Source organism: Dromiciops gliroides, chromosome 6, assembly GCF_019393635.1.
Source record: "Dromiciops gliroides isolate mDroGli1 chromosome 6, mDroGli1.pri, whole genome shotgun sequence".
Classification (NCBI taxonomy): Eukaryota; Metazoa; Chordata; class Mammalia; order Microbiotheria; family Microbiotheriidae; genus Dromiciops; species Dromiciops gliroides.
Window position 1 is genome coordinate 69,408,742 of NC_057866.1, and position 20,629 is coordinate 69,429,370.

Below are 20,629 nucleotides of genomic sequence, written 5' to 3' on the forward strand. Positions count from 1 at the left end.
GAATCAGGGTGGGGCAGACCACTAAGTTCTTTTAAAACAAGGAAGTTATTCAACCTTTTGGTGGAGCATCTTGGGACTGTGGAGCATAGTGAGGTTGCATTTACCTCATGTCATTCCCTTTGATATCAGACTGCCAAAATAGACAAATTTATAGCCTTCATCTTATCTTCATGCTTATAATGATCTAAGATATGGTCTCTTCAGGATATGCACAAAAGGTCCCATTAATGGGAAATCATGGAATCTTGAATTCTCGCTTCCTAGTACTTAAAGTTATAGTTGGATGAGTCTGCTAGAACCAAAGTATAATAGTTTAATACCATGTCATGGATTAAAGGTGCTGACTGATTGTGGTCCTAGAGTAGGGATTCCTAACCTTTGTGTGTGTGTGTGTGTGATGGACTCCTTTGGCAGTCTAGTGAAGTGTATGGACCTCTGTTCAGACCAACATTCTTTTTTTGATTTTGTTTGATTTTGTTTTTTCCCCACGGAATATGGTGACTTTATTGATGACACACAACATAGGACTTTGTAGTTGTCTCCCCTGCTTCAGGGGTTCTTTGGGGCAGGGACTGTGAATGGGGCATGGGATTCCCCAGTATAGGGAAACAGATTAGAGATGTGGGATCCCCAGTGGTGTAACTCCTCTTTTGGGCTGTAGATGAAGATCCATGGCTTTCCATGTTATTTTTTGGAGGCTTTGTAGGACATGAAGTCTACTACACAGTTGCTATAATTGTATTCATTGACCTACTAGGCAAAGAGCTTGACAAAATGGTCATCGAGAATAATACCAGTGCCAACATCAAAGGTAGAAGAGTGGGTGATGCTGTTAAAGTCACAGGATACAAAGTGGTCCTCTTTGTTATCCCACGATGCCTTTCGAGGGTCCCTTTGATGGTGGCTTCATTACTTTCCCTTCACAAATTTGCGTGTCATCCTTGCGCAGGGGCCATGCTAATCTTCTCTTTATCTTTCCAATTTTAGTATATGTGCTGCTGAAGCGAGCACATTTCGTTACTTTCTTGATATCATATTTGGCAGGTTTTCCCAGGTGGGAGGTCAGATCTACAACAGATACATTGGGAGTAGGAACACGGAAGGCCTTGCCAATGAGCTTCCCATTCAGCTCAACCATGGACCAGTGGAAGCAGGGATGATGTTTTAGGAAGCACCAACTTGACAGAGGGGCCATTCACCATAATCTGGGTAGCAGTAATGGAAGATGGTAATGAATTTTTCATTGATCATCAGCTTTCCCTTTATAGTCTTGACAGTGTCCTTGAACTTGCCATGGATAGAATCGTATTGGAACATATAAACTGCATGCAGTTGAGGTCAATGAAGGGGTCATTGATGGCTTTCCCTGAGGTGAATGCAACCCTGGTTACCTGGTGCCCAATATAGCCAAATCAATTGACTCCAACCATCACCATCTTGTCTCAGGGTTGCAGCTGCAGCAGGGGATCCTGACACTAAGCTTAGAAGAATTGCTGAGAGCCCAGAATAATGCCCTTAAATGAATAAAATAAAATAAAACACATAGGATTGCAAAGGACACCAATTATATTGAAATACAGGCATTTAAAAAAAACAAGAAGTTTATGGATCCTAGATGAAGAACCCCTGCCCTGGAGGGTAAATGATGAAACAAACTTCCCTTTTGTCAGAAGAGAGGTGAAGGACTTCAGGTGTGGAATGTTGCATCCTCTATTATAAAGTTTGTTGGCCAGTTTTGCTTCACTATTCTTCTCTATTTCAGAAAAAGATGAGCCTGGGCAAGTGACTTAACCCCAATTGCCTCACACCAAAAAAACAAACAAAAACAAACAAAAAAAAAAAAAAAAAAGAAAAAGATGAGAGAATGAGGTAGTGTTAACATGAAATGATTGCAGTTTAAATAATGCAAGCAAGCTATACATGATAGAAAATTTCAGTTTCTTTTACAATCATCTTTTTTTTCTGTTCCTATGAATATAGGGATAGATAGATAGATAGATATAGTATGTGTGTGAAGTGCCCATTTTCTTTGGTGTTTAAGTTCAGAATAAAAATAAACACAAAAAGCATAGGGAGCCAATAAAACTTGTTTTGGGGAAAAATCAATGTAATAGATCTGGAAAGAAGAAAGGTATTTTACATGGGCAGCCAGCCTGATACCTTAGGGCTGCATGAGATTTAAAATTTACTTCATGAATATTGAATTCATTGTTAAGGAAAAACATCATTAAAATTGTATTGATGCTATAACTGAAATTAAATCATATCCTTTGAAAGGTCAAAAATAAGATGACAATTCAGAAACAAATAAGGGAACACTACTCAACCATCAATAGGAAAAACATTTCCATTGCAATAAAATTTATATAGGCATTTGGGCAATTCTGTCATGGGTAGGATAAGCATTTCCAAATAGAAAGTATTCTATTACTGAATCTTCAAGTCTTTATACACTGGATCTTCAAGTGAGATGTCACTGTGATATGCTTTCCTCTTCATTTTTTCCTATTGTGTCAATGGCTTGCCCTCTAACAGACTCTTCTTGGTTAATAGTTTGTGCTCAGCATCCAGTCTCACTCACATCTTGCAGTACTTGACTATCCTTTCTTTACTTTGAACCCTGGGGAGCAACTACCTTAATTTAAGGAAATTCAAAAGTAGTTTCTCTGAAGGAAGGAAGAAAGGTTACTGGGTACCATGTCACAAAGTTCAAGCTCTTTCTATGGATTAGGTTATCATAGTTTGCAGTTTGAGAACAGTTTGGGGTATAAGTATCTTGAATATTTGAGCATTTAGGGGTTTTATTCACATATATAAAACAAAGTAGATTTCACATAGAAATGAATACAAATACTCTAAACATCTCAGTTTTAATTCACTATAAGAAATGAAGTAGGTATTAAAATTGGTAGTGGGTGAGTATTCTGGCTTTAAAAAAAAAATCAGTGACATTGGTAAATTTCGGTCCCTACCCCTGGTCAGGTTGGCTACCTTTGTTCTCTCCTTCAGTATTGGAGAGACTGTTATTGAGCCAATTATAGGAGAGTACAGTTGGTTCTTTCCTCCCACACATGCATTAAAAGAATTTTTATGGAATGGCGATCACCCTGTCATGGGGAGATGGATCATTTTCATTTTTCAATTATATGTGCTACAATTTAGGACTTTGGTTAATGGTTTTGCAAGACATTGATTAGAGAGGTCTTTTTCTTCCCTGATTAGTAATATATACGATGTCTTCTCTGTCTTATATTTGTATCTAGTCATTGTGAATCAAAATATATGACTAGGGTGATCTGTCACATGCTATATTATGTGAATTTTTCAGAAAACAAAATAATTATTTTAAAAAATCATCCCAGAAGCTTGTCATTACTCAGTAGAAAGATTTGAGAAGTAAATCTTCAGTAAGTTATGCAGTTTCAATAAATGCCAAGAGGGAAAAGGAAGGAAAGAGAGAAGAGGGGTGACACTCAGGGTTGTTAATATACATTGTGAGGAAATAGTAAAGTCAAAAATTAAAACAGGGTTTTAAACATCCATAAAATCCATCTTTCCTCATTATCAAATACCTACGCAACCATCAACCACTCTTCATGGACATAAATATGTCTCATGGGCAATACATCTTTTGCCAGATATGATCAGGAATAAGGACCAACATTTATATAACATTTTATATATATTATTTTATTTGAGTTTCATCACTGCCCTGTGAGGTAGATTCTATAGGTATCGTTGTACATATTTTAAGCTTAGTGAAATTAAGTGACTCACCCAGTCATGTAGCTCCTGTCAAAGAGAAAATCTGAAACAATGTCTTTGGGGCAGCTAGGTGGTGCAGTGGATAAAGCACCAGCCCTGGATTCAGGAGGCCCTTCGTTCAAATCTAGCCTCAGACACTTGATACTAGCTGTGTAACCCTGGGCAAATCACTTAACCTTAATTGCCCTGCAAAAACAACAACAACAAAAAGAATGTTTCATTTTGGGGGCAACTAGGTGGCATAGTGGATAAAGCACCAGCCCTAGATTCAGGAGGTCCTGAGTTCAAATTTGGCCTCAGACACTTGACACTAACTGTATGACCCTGAGCAAGTCACTTAACCCTCAATGCCCTGCCCAAAAAACAAAAACAAAACAGTGTGTTCCTCACTTTTATTGCTACTCTCTATTCATTAGGCAAGCAGTTCTCAAAGGGTGGTTTTGGGACCCCTACAGGTCCCTGAGATCTATTCAAGGTCCACTAAAAATTTTTATAATACAAAGACATTTTAATTTCCAGTACAGTAAATATAACCAAGAGCTCTTCAGGGGAGGAGTCCTCAATAATTTTTGAGAGTGCAAAAGGCCCCTAAGTCCCAAAAGTTTGAGAACTGCTGCATTCTTAGTTGAAGATACCTGACTGATACTGTGGATGTTATTTCTAACTTACTGAAATTGTTGCCCGATTTCTTTCACCTGGATCATTTGGGGTAAACAATTTCTCCACATTCATACCTCAATTAGCTGAATATTTGCTTGTTTGTTTTGTTAAGAGACTTGTATATCTCCCTTATTTCATAGCTTCCAGATTTTATTAAAATGGGTTGCCATAGGGCTCACTTTTTTCTACGTGTTCAGATAGCTGCAATTTCCACATGGTAGGTCTGTATCCTCTCTAAAACCATGAATCCCCATTGATGTATTTACCTTTCATAATCATCTAGAGGAGAGTATTAGTTGAAAACAAAGGCATTCTTCACCATAGTAAAGAAAGAAGTAATAAAACATCTACCTCCTCCATAAATCTGGGACACACTTTCCCACAAATATATACACCATCAGTGGGAAGAGTGGATAGACATAGGGAGCACTCATGGAGAGGAACACATGTAAGGAGCACTTATGGTCAAAGCCTACGCATGGAGGGTCAATTCATGACTCTAAAAAGTCATTACCTTTATATTCTACCAAGAACCTACCACATGTTTAGGTTTAATAAAGAGTTGTTGAGTGAATGAATGAATTTCTTCTTGCTCTCAAGGATTTTATCTTTCCTATAGACGGGTGTATATGAGGTAGAGATGATATTCTGGAAAGGTTTTCTGTTCCTGGATGGGCATGTCACTTGTGCCATCTAGAGCAGTGGTTTTAGAACTTTTCTAGTTTGAGTACTATGGGGTAAAAGACCTTTCAGATCATCTGTCCCAGTTTCTGTGATGAGTAAAACTGCCACTTGAATTAATAGATGAATAGCACTACCTTTGATGAGACACCAGTGAGGCAATGTCTGGTTTTTATTAAATATCATGAACAAATTATTAATTCATGCCAGAAATAAAATTTACAGTCATAAACATTCCTGAACTACACTTTGAGAAGCACTCTTCTAGACAGAGAGGAAAGTCATGCTTTATTATGAACAAATTTGCCTATTCATTTGGATATTTGAGGCAAAAACACTATTTGATTGAATTATCAAGGGGTTGCTTTTTTCTCAATTTTCTATCTTCTTAGTAGACCAAAGTTCACAGTCTGAAAGTACTGCTGAGAAGAAAAAAGATGAAAACTTTTTGTTTTTTTTAAAAATGTGAAGATTAAAGGACTTTTAATTAGATGGACTGGTGAATACAGAGAATCAGAGTGTATAGTTTCCACTCCCAGAGCAAACTATTTCCCCCTAAATCTTGCCTTCTGCTAAACGTGAGATTTCCTTCATGAAAAGCCCCATAGAAAATGAAGGTCTGGGGGCAGTGAGGTGGCGCAGTGGATAGAGCACTGGCCCTGGAGTCAGGAGTACCTGAATTCAAATCTGGCCTCAGACACTTAACACTTACTAGCTGTGTGACCCTGGGCAAGTCACTTAACCCCAATTGCCTCACTTAAAAAAAAAGAAAAGAAAAGAAAAGAAAATTAAGGTCTGGGAGGCACTAGTTAATCTCCTTCAGTTTAAAGCTTTACCAGAATGGCTTAACATACTAATAGAAATATGGTGAGTCACAGCCTGGGAGTTAGCAGTTATTCAGCCCTTAAATCTAGTTAAACTCGATTTTAGTAAAATTAAAAAAAAAAATTTACCATAAACATCTCTACACCTGTAAATTGCAGAGAATATGCTGATCTGAATTTTGCAGTTATTTCCTTGTCTGGGCTCATTATTGATGAATTCATAGCTATGGTTTTAAAAAAAAAAGAAAAAAAATAAGCATCTTAGAGAACACTTAAACTCGTGATTGGATTAAAAAATTGAAATATTCTTAATGTTTATCCAGACATTTCATTTAATTCAGGAATTCTTAATCTGGGGTCCATGAGGCTGTGGAAGGATTTCAAGGGGTCCATGAACTTGCATGAGAGAAACATTCCTCTTTATTTTCACTAAACTTGAACTGAAATTTAGCATTTCCTTCAATTATTAATTTTTAAAAATAAAAACATTATTCAGAGAAGGGGTCCATAGGCTTCAACAGACTGCCAAGGGGGGTCCAGGGTACAAAAAACTTAAGAACCCTTGATCTAACTCAAATCCTGGGCTCCTGTTCTATATTAAAGTTTTTGCCTGAGGCCTTAAGACTTTGATGATATTTGTCAGTTTCCTGGAAGAAACAAATTCCTTCTTGGAACCAGTACAAGGAAACTTAGCCTTGGCCCTAGGGCTTTTGCCTTTTGGTATTTTCTAAACATCTTTCATCACTGTCTCCTAACCCAAGGCAAAGACTTTCTGGAACTTTGAACCTACTTGGGTGCCTGGATTCAGATACTTGTGGACTCTGGGTAACCCTGGTTTTAAAGAAAGATTCTCTCATTACAGTCTCACCTCACTTATTAGACATTCAGAGCTGGATATCCTGGAGATAATTCAAACCCAATATGTTTGATATAGAACTATCATCCCCCACCCCCATCCTTTTACTGACTTTCTCAATTTCTTTTGATAGCACCATTCCTTCTGTCTCCCAGTTTCTATCCCAGGCATTCATTTCAATTCCTTACTCTTATTTATATGACAAATCTTAACATGTCCACCTCTACAATATCTCTCAAATCTGTTACCTTGCTATTCACATAGCTATCGTTTTTTCTTTTTTTTTTTAACATTTTAAAAATTTTGAGTTCCAAATCTCTCTTTCTCCAGCCCTGCCCCCTCCCACTGAAGAACATGATACTCATGCATGTGAACTCATGTAAAACATTTCCATATTAGCTGTTGCGAAAAAGGGGGGAGGGGCAAAAAAAAGTGAAAGAAAGGTGCTTCAATCTATGCTCAGGGTTCATCAATTCTTTCTGGAAGTAGATAGCATTTTTCAATATAGGTCCTTTGGAATTGTCTTGGATCATTGCCTTGATCAGAATAGTTAAATCTCTTTCATGGTTGATCATTGTTATAATATTGCTGTTACTGTGTACAATGTTCTCGTTCTGCTCAATTCATTTTGTATCAGTTCATAGAAATCTTTCTAGGTTTTTCTGAAAACATCCTCCTTGTCATTTCTTATAGCACAATAGTATTCCATCACAATCATATACCTGTGATGTTTAAAATCTAATGTGTGTCCTTACCTGCCCTCCCCCCCAATTTTGGGGGAAACTAGCTAAGATTTACTGATAAATTCAGCAAGAGTTTAGGCTTTTAAGTATTTATTGAAAAGTAAAGACAACACATGGGGTCCCTCTTTTTCTCTGTCTGCTGCCAAGCTGAAGAGCCAGATGAAAAGAGTGATTCAGCGATTGAGCCTCACCTTCCTACTTCCTGTCTCCCTCCCTGAAAGGGGAGGTCCTTCAAGCTGATTGGTTGAGGGTGGTCTCCTGTTGATGTTGTAGTCCACAGCCTCTGAGAACAACAACCAACTCAGGGCTGGCCAGGCATGGTCTCAATTTTGTCAATGTTAAGTAGGTTCTCAGTCAGTCTCTCAGTCTCACCCAATTCAATCAATTCCAAATCAATCTTCAGGTGGGGACCCCTGGGCATCTGCCAAATCCCATTATTTTATCACATACCATAACTTGTTCAGCCATTCCCCAATTGATTGCATCCCCTCAATTACCAATTTTTTGCCACCACCAAAACAGCTAGTATAAATATTTTTATACATATGGGTCCTTTCTCTTTCTTTGATCTCTTAGGGATCCAGACCTAGTAGTGATATTACTGGGTCAAAGGGCATGCAGTTTCATAGCCCTTTGAGCATAGGTCCAAATTGTTCCCCAGATTGGTTGGACCAGTTTACAACTTCATTAGTGTTGGGGGAAGCTAGGTGGTACAGTGGAAAAAGCACTGGCCCTGGATTCAGGAGGACCTGAATTCAAACCCTGTCTCAGACACTTGACCCTGGGCAAGTCACTCAACCCTCATTGCCCTGGGTGGGGAGGGGGGGGCGGCACATTGCATTAATGTCCCCCCAGCATTTATCATTTTCTTTTTCTGTTATGTTAGCTAATCTGATAAGTTTGAGGTGGTAACATAGCTATCATCTTAAGAAAGTCCTTCATTATCACATACCTGGACTATTGTAGTGACTTCCTAATTGTTCCCACAGACTCATTTCCCCTCCCCAGTCTCTTTCACACAGCAGTTAAGGTGATTTTCCTAAAGCACAGGTCTTACTACTCTAGTGGTTCTCTGCTCAATCATGACTACTATGAAGTTTCCCACTTATAGGGAGGCTTGTAGTGTTTATGTCAACCAACCCATAGCCCCAAGACTCTTTTAGCCCTTTTGTGAGTTAGACAAAGTTGTATCCAGGCAGTACAGCAAGAACCCCTTCAAGTCAAGTCTGACATTTTCACTATTCTGTTTCCTTCTCAGATGGAGCTCCCCCATACCCACTTGATATTTTGGTTAGGGTCCATAAATACTTTTCAGTTTTCATCATGTCCTTGGAAGCTAGTACAAAAAAGATACCATTTATCCTTTGGTAACACAGTATGGTTAGAGTGGAGCTGGTGATCTTTGTCCTATAACTCTATACCACCCAAATCACCACACTCACTGTATTGAAGAGCCCTTAATCAAGAATGTTCTCACTTTTGGGGCATTCTGTCCACATTCCTATATAATCATTGATTAACTAATGTCTTCTCCCCAATATCAATGGAAATATAAAACAATTAGGGATTTTATTTCTATTTCCTCAGAGACTGAAATAATTCAAACCAACACACTGGTGACCCCCCAAAGTTGACAAAAAATAGTTACTCTTCTTCTATCACCTATATCCCCAGTACTTCAGCTGATCTGTTGCCACAACTTCATCTTTTTTTCTTGGATGCTCTTAGCCTGCTTTCTTTGTCTTTCACTGTTAGGTTCTTGCCAGACCTCCAGACTACCATTTACCCCTACAGATATATCATGAACCCCACTGCACTTGACTTTTACTAACATGAAAATTGTTGTTGACCCTGTACCTTTTGAGTGATACTAAATCAACATTTGATAAAGTGACAGAACTGGGAGAAGGAGACTATGTATTTCATGTTGTTATATAAGCCTACATAACTTATAAATTATGACTAGAGAAATAATAATTTATTGTTTTAAGACTCCAGAGAGTATGCTAATTTGAAGCAGTGACAGGGACACCAATTGCAAATGACCAAATTTTCTTGGTTAGCAAACACATGAAAAAATATAATCTTGTATGGGTTCTAGATATCAAATGTGTTTTACTTTTAAATGTTTGTTTTAATAGCTTATGAAAATGCTGTGGTGTATTTTATTGCAGTAATGAATTTTAGGAACAAGAGACCTCATTGCAGCTTTTTAGTACTAAATCTTTGCAGTGCAGAGAGTAAAGGCTTCATGTGCTTCAGTGAATTACCCTCCAGTGGCTCTATCTGTCCGCTCGCCTCTATCCATTTTTTTTTTTAAGCCACTGAACTTGAGTGTGGAACAAATACTAATCGAGCCTCATAGAATTAGTGTGTAGAGAGCTGACAACTTTACTAATGAACGTCAGTTTACCTTATTCAGGTTCAACTTCAGCCAGCTAATTCAAAGCCAAGAAGCCTGTTGCACACAGGCTCCAAAAATGGCCTTTTATTGGCTCTAAAGCTGTTTTAGAGCAGTATTCTGAGACTTTTTAAAATGATGGATGAAGTGTTAAAGATAAGGTGTTCATATATTACTTCCCAACCTTTACTCCCCCAAATAATTTCTGAAACTCTCTGTGATGCATGCAAGAGGAAGATGAATGTTTGCCTTTAAGGGACACTGCCATTCATTCTTCAAGACCTAGGTGGAATTTTTCCTCCTCTGTGAAAACTTTTCAGACCAGTTTAGCCCATTGTCAGCCTTCCCTCTTCAATTCCTACAGAACTTATTGCCTGGACCATTTACTTGGCAACTGATCAATCATGTTCTGCTTTTAAAAAAGCTTTCTCTATTGTTGTGTATATGTTGTAGTAGAAAAAACACTGGATTGTAGATGAATGAATATGGGCTTGAATTCTGGTTCTGCCATGGACAACTTTTATGAACCTTGGACAGTCACAATAGGTAGGTGGTACAATGGATAGACTGCTAGGCCTGGAGTCAAATCTGGGCTCAAACACTTACTAGCTGTGTGACTCTAGGCAAGTCACTTAACCCTTGCCACAGTTTCCTCATGTATAAAATGAGCCGGAGCAGGAAATGGCAAAGCTCTCTAGTATGTCTGCCGAGAAAACCCCAAATAAGGTCACAAAGAGCCCGACATGATTGAAAGCAACTGAACAAAAAATGCCACGCCCTCGCTTCACCTTGCAATCTTCCACCAATCTACATCATCGTGTGCGATATGCTATCACCCCTAACATTCTTTTGCCATGATACCCTCCTAACATCGGTCCACTTTCCCATTCCGTAAAGTCAGACTACTCTGTGCCACTGCCTCTGGCCATCCCAGCCCCTAACTGTTTTTACCCCTAGTTATGTCTCTGATAAGACTTGTTGTAGCTTATTGTTTATAGTCTAATTATTAGACTACATTTTAATTTTAGTCCCCCTGTAGAAAATGGTCCGTCCAACATCTAGTACAGGAAGCATTTCCACAGTGCGAATTATTTAGAGGAAAACGTCACCCCTAAGGTAACTTCCAAATACCAAAACAGGCATCTCCAAATACAGATGATCCAACTGAAGTTCCAGGTGACAAAAGTTAAATTCAGCAAATTGATTTCACATATCACCTGTCTTGCTGTCTTTCTCGGAAATGAATGTTTTCTATATGTGCTTGATACTATGGAGATACTATGGAGATACTACGGAGACTCCTCACATATAATAACTTTCTAGTTGTTGGTGTTTTCTTCCATTCAGAAGCTTCTGCTCATTACCAACAAACTGGAAAAGATGGGGATTTGTTAGATTCTTCAAAATTCAGCCGTCCATAGTTTCATTTGTAAACCAAATTTAAAACATCTAAAAGTAAAATCAAATAAGAAAAGTTGGGATTATTGTTGCAATGAACCATATTTTGAAGTTTAATATACCAGACATGATAATTTTATGAGCAAGTTAAATTATACATAATCCATTATTATGTTACAAAATCAACAAAGTGACATTAGATCTATATTAGACCCTTAAAAAGTACTGTGTATATTTCAATTTTTCTGAAAATTTTTGTCCTCTCTATTCTCCCTTCAAATCCCCCTCCAAAAAAAAAAGTGTTTTCTTCCGTGGTTTCCAATTTTCCATAAATTGTGTATCCCTCAGGAGCTTTTTACCCATCTTGAACCTTGACCTGATTAGTATACTCCATACTTGTTTATTGTCTGTAAATTGTTCTGAATCTGTATCTGTAAAGTATCCTCTTTTTTCTTTCTTTCTTTCTTTCTTTCTTTCTTTCTTTCTTTCTTTCTTTCTTTCTTTCTTTCTTTCTTTCTTTCTTTCTTTCTTTCTTTCTTTCTTTCTTTCTTTCTTTCTTTCTTTCTTTCTTTCTTTCTTTCTTTCTTTTTGGTGGTGCAATGAAGGTTAAGAGACTTGCCCAGGGTCTCATAACTAGTAAGTGGAGGTTGAATTTGAACTCAGGTGTTCCTGAATCCAGGGCTGGTGCTTTATCCATTGTGCCACCTAGCTGCCCCCTGCAATGTATCCTCAAATAACAGTATAGACAACTGTGCACAGTATTCTAATAAGGACTTGATTTCTGATGAATGTAATCATTATTTCATTTAAATATGTTATCATCGTTATTTAAAGATAAAATCTGAATTCCTTTTTCTGGCATTCAGGGCTCTCTAATAGTACCCCCTACTTCTCTACTACATCCTTACATTCTTAAAAAAAAAAACAACAAAAACTGGTTTATCTTGTCTTCTTCCACTAACGATCCACTACAGAGCCTCATCAAGATGTGGAGGTGACTGAGCAGAGAACCCCAGGTTTTGTGTCAGTACAACACAAGCTATGTCAGGTCCTGGAATACAGAAAGCCTTCAAATAGTGTTTGATTGTAGGTAAGCTATCTCAAAATCAACTAAGGTCAGAGAGGTTTATCACCAGGATTCAGAGAGATGAAATGTTTGATCCCAGCAACTCTGGAAGTCTCAGAGGAGCTGCAATCTGCATTAGAGGAAAGAGTACCCACACTGATGTAATGACAGAGACATGTGGTGTAGCAGGGAGAGCACAGAATTCGCATCAAAAGACCTGATAGTTTAAATCTTGGTTCTGCAGTTTACTTCCTGTGTAACCTTAGGCAAGTCAATCAAACTATGAGCCCCGGTTTATTCATCTCTAAAATAAGGGAGTTAGGTATTCTATAAAATTCTTTTTAGCTCTAAATCTATGATCATTGAAGTCTTGAAAAAAGTATTTGTACTTACATGCCTCCACACCCTCATATCTACCTAAGCAAAGCAGTAGATAGAGTGCTGGGCCTAGAGTCTAGAAAACCTGAGTTCAAATCCAGCATCTTTCTAGCTGTATGACCCTGGGCAAGTCACTTAACCTCTGTCTGCCTCAGTTTCCTCAATTGTAAAATGGGGATAATAAAAGCATCTACCTCACAGGGTTGTAGTAAGAATCAAATGAAGTAACATTTCTAAAGCACTCACTACATAGTTTGTTGCTTTTGTTGTTTAGTGATTCAGTCATGCCTGACTCTTAGTGACCCCATTTGGGATTTTCTTGGCAAAGATACTAAAGTGGTTGACCATTTCCTTCTCTGGCTCATTTTACAGATCAGGAAACTGAGGCAAACAGGATTAACCTAGGGTTAATCCTAGGACTAACCCAGGGTCACACAGCTAGTAAGTGTCAAGTGTCTGAGGGTGAATTTGAATTCAGGTCCTTCTGAATCCAGGGCTGGTGCTTTAGCCACTGTGCCACCTAGCTGCCCCCATAGTAGACTTTTTTTTTTTTTTTGCAGGGCAATGGGGGTTAAGTGACTTGCCCAGGGTCACACTAGTGACCTGAATCCAGGGCCGGTGCTTTATCCACTGCACCACCTAGCTGCCCTCATAGTAGACTTTTAATAGTTGCTGCCCCATTTCATTTTTGTCTGAATCCTAGCCATCTTTTAATAACTTATTATGGTTATAATCTATACTATTTATTTGGCACTTACTGTGTACTATCATCTCCTAAAGTAGATTATAAACTCCTTGAGGGAAGGGACTGGGTTTTCTTTGTACCCTCAGTACTTAGGATAATGCCTGGCACATTGATTTGCTTCCCATAAAGTGGGTGTATGCATACAGATAGCATACATGTTGTCTTCTGTCTCTGTATCTCTCTCTCATGAGTGTGCATGTGTGCATGTACACACACATGAGAAGTTCTCAATATACATATATACATACATACATATGTATTTACACACAAGAAGTTCTCTCTCTATATACATGTACATACACACACACACACACACACACACACGAAGCTATTAGTAGGGGCTTATGTGGCTGTGACTATAAAAAAGAGATCAGGTGTCCTTTCCTCACTTGATTGATTAGACCATATGCCAAGAAATCTCCATGATCAGTAATAGAGAAATATGGTGAGAAAAAAGTCAGTGAAGACAGCTGACCTTTGGTTCTCAAAGAGAACATCGAGATCTTCATCCTATGCACTCCTTCCACATACATAAATATCCGCACTCATAGTCACTGTGATTCATCAGGTCATTAATCTGGCAAGAAGCTGCTAAGTGGACAGACTATCAAAAACAGTAGATGCTTCAAAGATCCATGAATTATCAGCTTCATTCACCTGAAAGGAAAGGCTATTCTAGAAGTAAAATTCAACTCTTGGGCACCTAATTTTCTATCAAAAATTAGGGAATGAAGGAGCTCAAGACCATTCTATATGTATGGGGTTTGGGGGAGATTTTTGGTGAGGTTAAATAAAATTTGTTCTATATTAAAAGCTTGGCAATGACTGGGTCAAGTCTCATAGACTCCGACCATGTCTATAAATAGTCAATAAATACTTGTTGGTAACAGTGATAAAATAATAACAAAATAATGATGTATGGCTGATTTGGATAGAATTAAAAGATTTGGCTGTCCTGATTTACTACAGCTCATTTGAGTGGTGCAATAAACAATAGACCTGGAATTCCAAGGTCCAAATGGGAACAGAATCTCTTGATTTCACCTGAATTCACTTCTTCCCAATTAGAGTAAAGGTTGGTTGGCATACATATAGTCTTCTGAGAGATGCATTCTAGAGAATTTTCCCCCAATGAATGAGGACCTGTCTTGTCCCTAAGCATGATGGGAACATTGGGTTTGTCCACAGGCACACCCTGCATTGACTCACACATAAGTATACATATGGCGACATAAGTGTACATATGGTACTTGAAAATTTGGAAAGAAAGGTGCTATGGACTGGACATATAATCAGTCAATAAACATTTAAGTGTCCACTATATGGTAGGCACTATCCTAAATGCTGGAGGAACTTAGCACATGGGCTGCTCAGTAAGAGCTAGAAATCTCTCCTCTTTCCTCCTCCTGTTCCTCATCCTCTTTCTTCTCCTACTACTTCCTCTTCCTTTTCTATATCATCATCAGCAGTAGCAGTATCAAATGCTTAAGTGAAATGAGACTTGGATTCAGAAAACAACAAAATCATTGTTTTCATGGACTTTATTTTCTAAGATGGATATATCGACAGAGACACACAAACCAAAACATTTATGAGGGATAAAGTACACATAATACAAAACATATGCATAAACATTAGTTCAGACAATCAAAAAATACCATTAATATATAACATTTATAATTTCAGGGAGGTTTTTCTTTAGATTGTACCCAAAACTTACTGAGAGAAGCAAAGATATATGGAGGGAATTATAAACCATCTCCTTAAATCAAAGTATATTGATATAATATATAACTCAGAACCAAGTATAAATTGCTGTTTTGAGCTCTCTGAAGGATAAAAAGTTAACTTGGATCCTTTGTCTTTGGTCTTATCTCAGTATCTGTAACCTAAACACATTTGTTTAAGATTGAAGACAAAGTAAAACTATACTGACATGTCTTAAGACACATAAAGACAACTTATTCGTTTGACTACTCTTTTGCAACAGAACTATAGCTGACTCAACTTTCCAAGGTGCAACTTTGTCATAAAATAAGGATGAACAGTGGATGAACTGACACTTGTAATGGGCTTTTATTTCTATTGTAGAACTGTGCTTACTTTCTAATATAGTACTAACTATACCTTCACTCTGAAAAGTTCTGTCATAAATCCTTGAGTTCAACATTATTCTTAGATGGTATGTCAGACTAACATGCTCTTAAAAATGAAATGGTTTGTTATTTATGTGGAAACTAAAAGAGAATTCTCCAATATTAGTCTAGGTCACAAATTATATGAAATTTTCATTATCTCTGGAGATATAAACATATAGTAAAGAGCTTTGGTTGAATAGTTTTGACCTTTTTTTTCTAAAAAAAAAAGCATGTAAGCTGACAATAGAAATATTGGTAACACTCAGATAGGGGAACAGAGCTCCTGAAAATAACAACTGTTCTATTAAACAGCTTGTTATCTTGTTTTTGATGGTTATAATTAACTCAACATGTCCTTATAGAATTGAAGAGACCCAATGAATATTTTTGTTAAACTGTTAAGAGCATTGAAGAAATGCTTTTAGAAAACCTATTAACTGAAAGTCAAGTAGGCTATACAATAACTGTATTTATTTATTTATTTATTCATTCATTCATTCATTTATTTATTTATTTTAAAGTGAGGCAATTGGGGTTAAGTGACTTGCCTAGGGTCCCACAGCTAGTAAGTGTTAAGTGTCTGAGGCTGGATTTGAACTCAGGTACTCCTGACTCCAGGGCCGGTGCTCTATCCACTGCGCCACCTAGCTGCCCCAATTTTATTTATTTTTATAAGATAATTTTAAAGTTTTCAACTCAATCTAATTCCATACCTTTGGATTTAATTGGATAAGTAGTTACTATTAATATTAAAATGGTGATGCCATCTACTGGTTACAACCAGTAGAGCTCTAAGGAGACCAAAACATTTAAATTGGCTGCTTAATCCTATATAGCAATGTAGATGCCAAACTGAATTCTGTGATAGGACTGTTAGGATATTTGAAGATTTCAAATTATTTTTCAAATATACTGGGTTTGGCAAAAACTTCCATTGATATATTGCTAATTGTTTTTTCTCTTCTGATTAAAAACTATGCACTCTAAAGGGATCATTCATCTATGCATAATCAAACCTATTGATTTTGTATCTGATCATTTCTTCCATCTTTTGATTGAATAAGTTTCTTCTTCTCTCCATCACTGGGGCAAATATATAATTCCTTTTCCTTCTAGTTTTTTTTTTTTTTTGGAGAATTTAGTCCATTTACATTTAGTACAGAAATTATTAGATTTCTCTTTTCATCAAGCATTCTACTGATGATATAGGATGAATGAAAAAGCACTGATTATATGCTTACTACATGGCAGGTTCTATGTTAAGCACAAATATAATATAAAGCAAGACAGTCCCCGCCCTTCAGGAGCTTATAGGGAAGTCAAAATGTAAAAAGGAGCTAGAAATCAGGATGAGGGGAACAGGAAATTATGTGAAAGTTTGGTTATGGCTAAGATAAGGTGAAAGCTCACCAACCAGATCCTTATTCCAGGGGCAGAGTCTGCCTCCCCATGGTTTTTGTGGGAGGGGATGAGGATGATGAGGATGACAGCTAGAGTAGAGGCTGCATGCTTTAGAAATGGCTAGGAAATGCACATTTTAAAAATTCTTATTTCTTTTATTAATTAAAACTTAGCAAAAAAAACCCTACTCCAAATAAAGTTCCTTTATCTTACATTAATAAATAACTATGTAGCTATCTCTTGAGATTACCTTGATTTCATCTCCTCTTTTTAAATTCCAGATCTTTTTTGTTTGTTTCTCTGAAGCACTCTTCTGAAGTATTCAGTGATGTAATCAATATAAAATCCCAAGGTCTCTCAAAATGTTAGCAACTGCTTTATTTTTATTTGAGAGGTTTGAATTATTTTAAGTACTTACATTTTTGGCTGAAATTCTTGGCTATTCCTGGAAGTCTCCTTTTAATTTGATATGTCTTTCTGCAAACTTTCTAAATCTTTTCAAATATTCACCTCTTTCTTTTCCTTGAAATAGCATACTGAGTTTTGCTGTGTATCTAAAGGGAGAATTGGATATGGGTTAGGAGGATTTTCCCTGGTGTGTGTATTACTCCCTGGTGGTAAGTTTGGACCTCAGGTAAAAGCATTACCTTTATCCCTTGGGTATCAATCTTTGGTTTCATAAGAAAGCCACTGAGAAGTAGACACTAAATGGTGCTATATATAATAGAATGACATGTCTCTCTAAATACCCAAGTTAATATAAAAATGATTTAAGCACAAATAGTACCTTACATGTTATGTTTAAAAATATATTTTAAGACAACAACTACAAAAAAAAACCAACTGAAAAAACTTTGAAAAACATTTCAAGGCCAATGATAAAGAGTATGAAAAAGAACTGAAGCCTGTGAAGAGTTCTAATTTTGTGACTCAGATCTCACTCCTCTTTGCCAGATCTGTTATAAATATCAGTGAATGAAGTCTAATAAACTAGGCAGACATTTTACCTCTTATTTTTATGTAGCATCCAGGTTCCTGAAAAAATAGGTCACCCAAAATTTCTCCAAGAATCCCTGAAATTCACTAGTAATACAACTGGAGGTCCAAACTCATCCCTCTCTCTGACAAGCAAAAAAAGGAAAGCAAACTCATAAAAGCCCCCAAAGACATGTGGAGCTCCCAAAAAGGGATTAAATATTTAGGGTTGATTACTCCAGATTTCTAGGTATGGTGGGAACAATAGTCTAAATAATCCCTTCTAGTTTCTTTTTAAAAGGTTTTGAGGCCATCCCTGAGACTTCATTGACTCAGGAGATTAAAGGCTCTTGCTCTTGACCTCACTTCCAGGTCTCTGAAGTACAAAATATATTCATGAAGTATTCCAGGTGTGCTTTTGATGCTTGGCATTTGAAAAACAATGGGCAATTCAGGCAAAGGAGCTTTGCTCAGCTGAATCAACTCAAGGTGTCCCCAATGCCAATCCTTGTTGAATATCCTTTTCCTGCTATGGCTAAGTAAATTTCCTTTTCTTAACTGTTAAATGACCTCTGAGTGGTTCTTTTCATTTTAATATCAAAAAAAACTACAGCTGACTAGCCAGAATCTGGCCCGGCCCAGAACACTAGGCCATCAGGCAAACCTTATTTTATTATGTACCTACAGTTGATAAAGACTTCAGACAAGTTCTCTAAACACCTATCTTTAAAAGGTAAGCAAATCTAGATATTCTTAAAAGTTTGAAAAAATGAATATGTATGAGCTCTCCATATTATACTCTAGATACATTGTTAAGCACCAGTATTCTAGGAATGCAAAATCTACATTGCTTCTATTTACTTCTATACTCATGATGGGCACAGTAATACAATAGATAGCATTACAGAAAACATTAAAACAAGTAAAAGTTATCTCAAAGAAACTGGTCTGACTAGTAAAGGAAATACACAAGAAAACAAGATTGTCTAAATGTAACCTCAAACAAAGGAAAAAAAGATACCATATTTTTTTTCTAGTGGAACCCTGCAAAATGAGGGCATTCTGAGAAAGTCCCAGATTAAGACTCTCCAGTCAGGGGCAGCTAGGTGGCGCAGTGGATAAAGCACTGGCCTTGGATTCAGGAGTACCCGAGTTCAAATCCAGCCTCAGACACTTGACACTTAACTAGCTGTGTGACCCTGGGCAAGTCACTTACCCCTCATTGCCCTGCAAAAAAAAAAAAAAAAGACTCTCCAGTCAGTTCCTGCAATTAAATAGCATATCCTAATATATTCTGGATGAATTGCACACATTATAGAACCCTCTTTGCCCTACTTTTCCAATTTTCTCTCATATTTGAGGATTGAGTCCCCAGTGGGGCAACTACTTCAGGTTCTCTCTGTGGGTTTGCATTCCTATCATGATAGTAAGTCTGGCACTCAGGAACTCCCACTGGTGTACTTCCCATTAAGAACTAGCCAGAGGGGGCAGTTAGGTGGCACAGTGGCTAAAGCACCAGCCCTGGATTCAGGAGGATGTGAGTTCAAATCCAGCCTCAGACACTTGACATTTACTAGCTATGTGACCCTGGGCAAGTCACTTAACCCTCATTGTCCCACAACAAACAAACAAAACAAAACAAAACAAGAACTAGCCAGTAGACCCAAAGGCATTTATTAAGATGCCATAATTAGAACACTATAAATACAAAAAATTTCCCTCATAAAACTAGACCACAAAGTAACATGACCAATGCAGAGACATTTTTCTTTTTTCCTTTCAAGAGCATTATCCTCAGGAAGTATCTGACTTACAATTATTCCCCATCTTGAACAGGAACTCTGAAATTCTTATGGGGCTTAGCTATTTAGAGCCTACAGAGGGAGGTATGGCTGTGTTTGCTCAATCAGTCAAGTTTTTCCCTTCTTGATTCAGTCAGCTAGGTGTTCACACTTCATAAAAGGATCAGTTCCTAGACATATCTTTTTCAGCTAGTTTAGCACCTTACTGATTACATTTTGGGCCTTCCTTGACTAGTTGAACAGAGGTAGGAGGGAAATTCATTCTCTTTTTTTTTCCTATAAAAGTATTTTATTATTTTCCAGTTACATGTAGAGATAGTTTTTAACATTTGTTTTGATAAGATTATTCTAGTTTCAAATTTTTCTCCCTCCCTTCCCCCTCCCTAAGACAGCAAGCAATCTCATATAGGTTATGAAATTCACTCTCTTACATGTATATGATCATTTTGAAATTTTTAGTTATTCACATCAACAGAATAGAACAATGGTATGAATGTGTAAAGCTACAGATGAGGCACCATTCTCCCCAGAAATATATATATATAATAGATGAGAACATGAGTGTGGGACCTGTCAAGATGTGCTATGACCCTAATCCATTGAGATTTCTAAAAGGTTGGATATCAGGAAATTCTGGCAGTAGGGAGTTTAGAAAGAGGGACCATAATAAAGAAGATTAACATCCTTTTGTGTCCAACAGTCCTATAACCCTTCTGGGTCACAAATATATCAGTGAGATATGGCTTCCTACAGTATGATAGACCCTTTGCTATTTGACTTGGTGAGAAATAATCTA

At 37.3% G+C, this 20,629-nt stretch overlaps 1 non-coding gene across 1 annotated transcript; it reads right to left on the reverse strand.

The window, feature by feature from the left end:
- Nucleotides 1-904: 904 nt before the first annotated feature.
- On the reverse strand, nt 905-1,011 carry LOC122733067. The gene has a single exon (XR_006353675.1). It is a non-coding gene; the product is annotated as a U6 spliceosomal RNA (small nuclear RNA).
- Between the last annotated feature and the right edge of the window lie 19,618 nt (nt 1,012-20,629).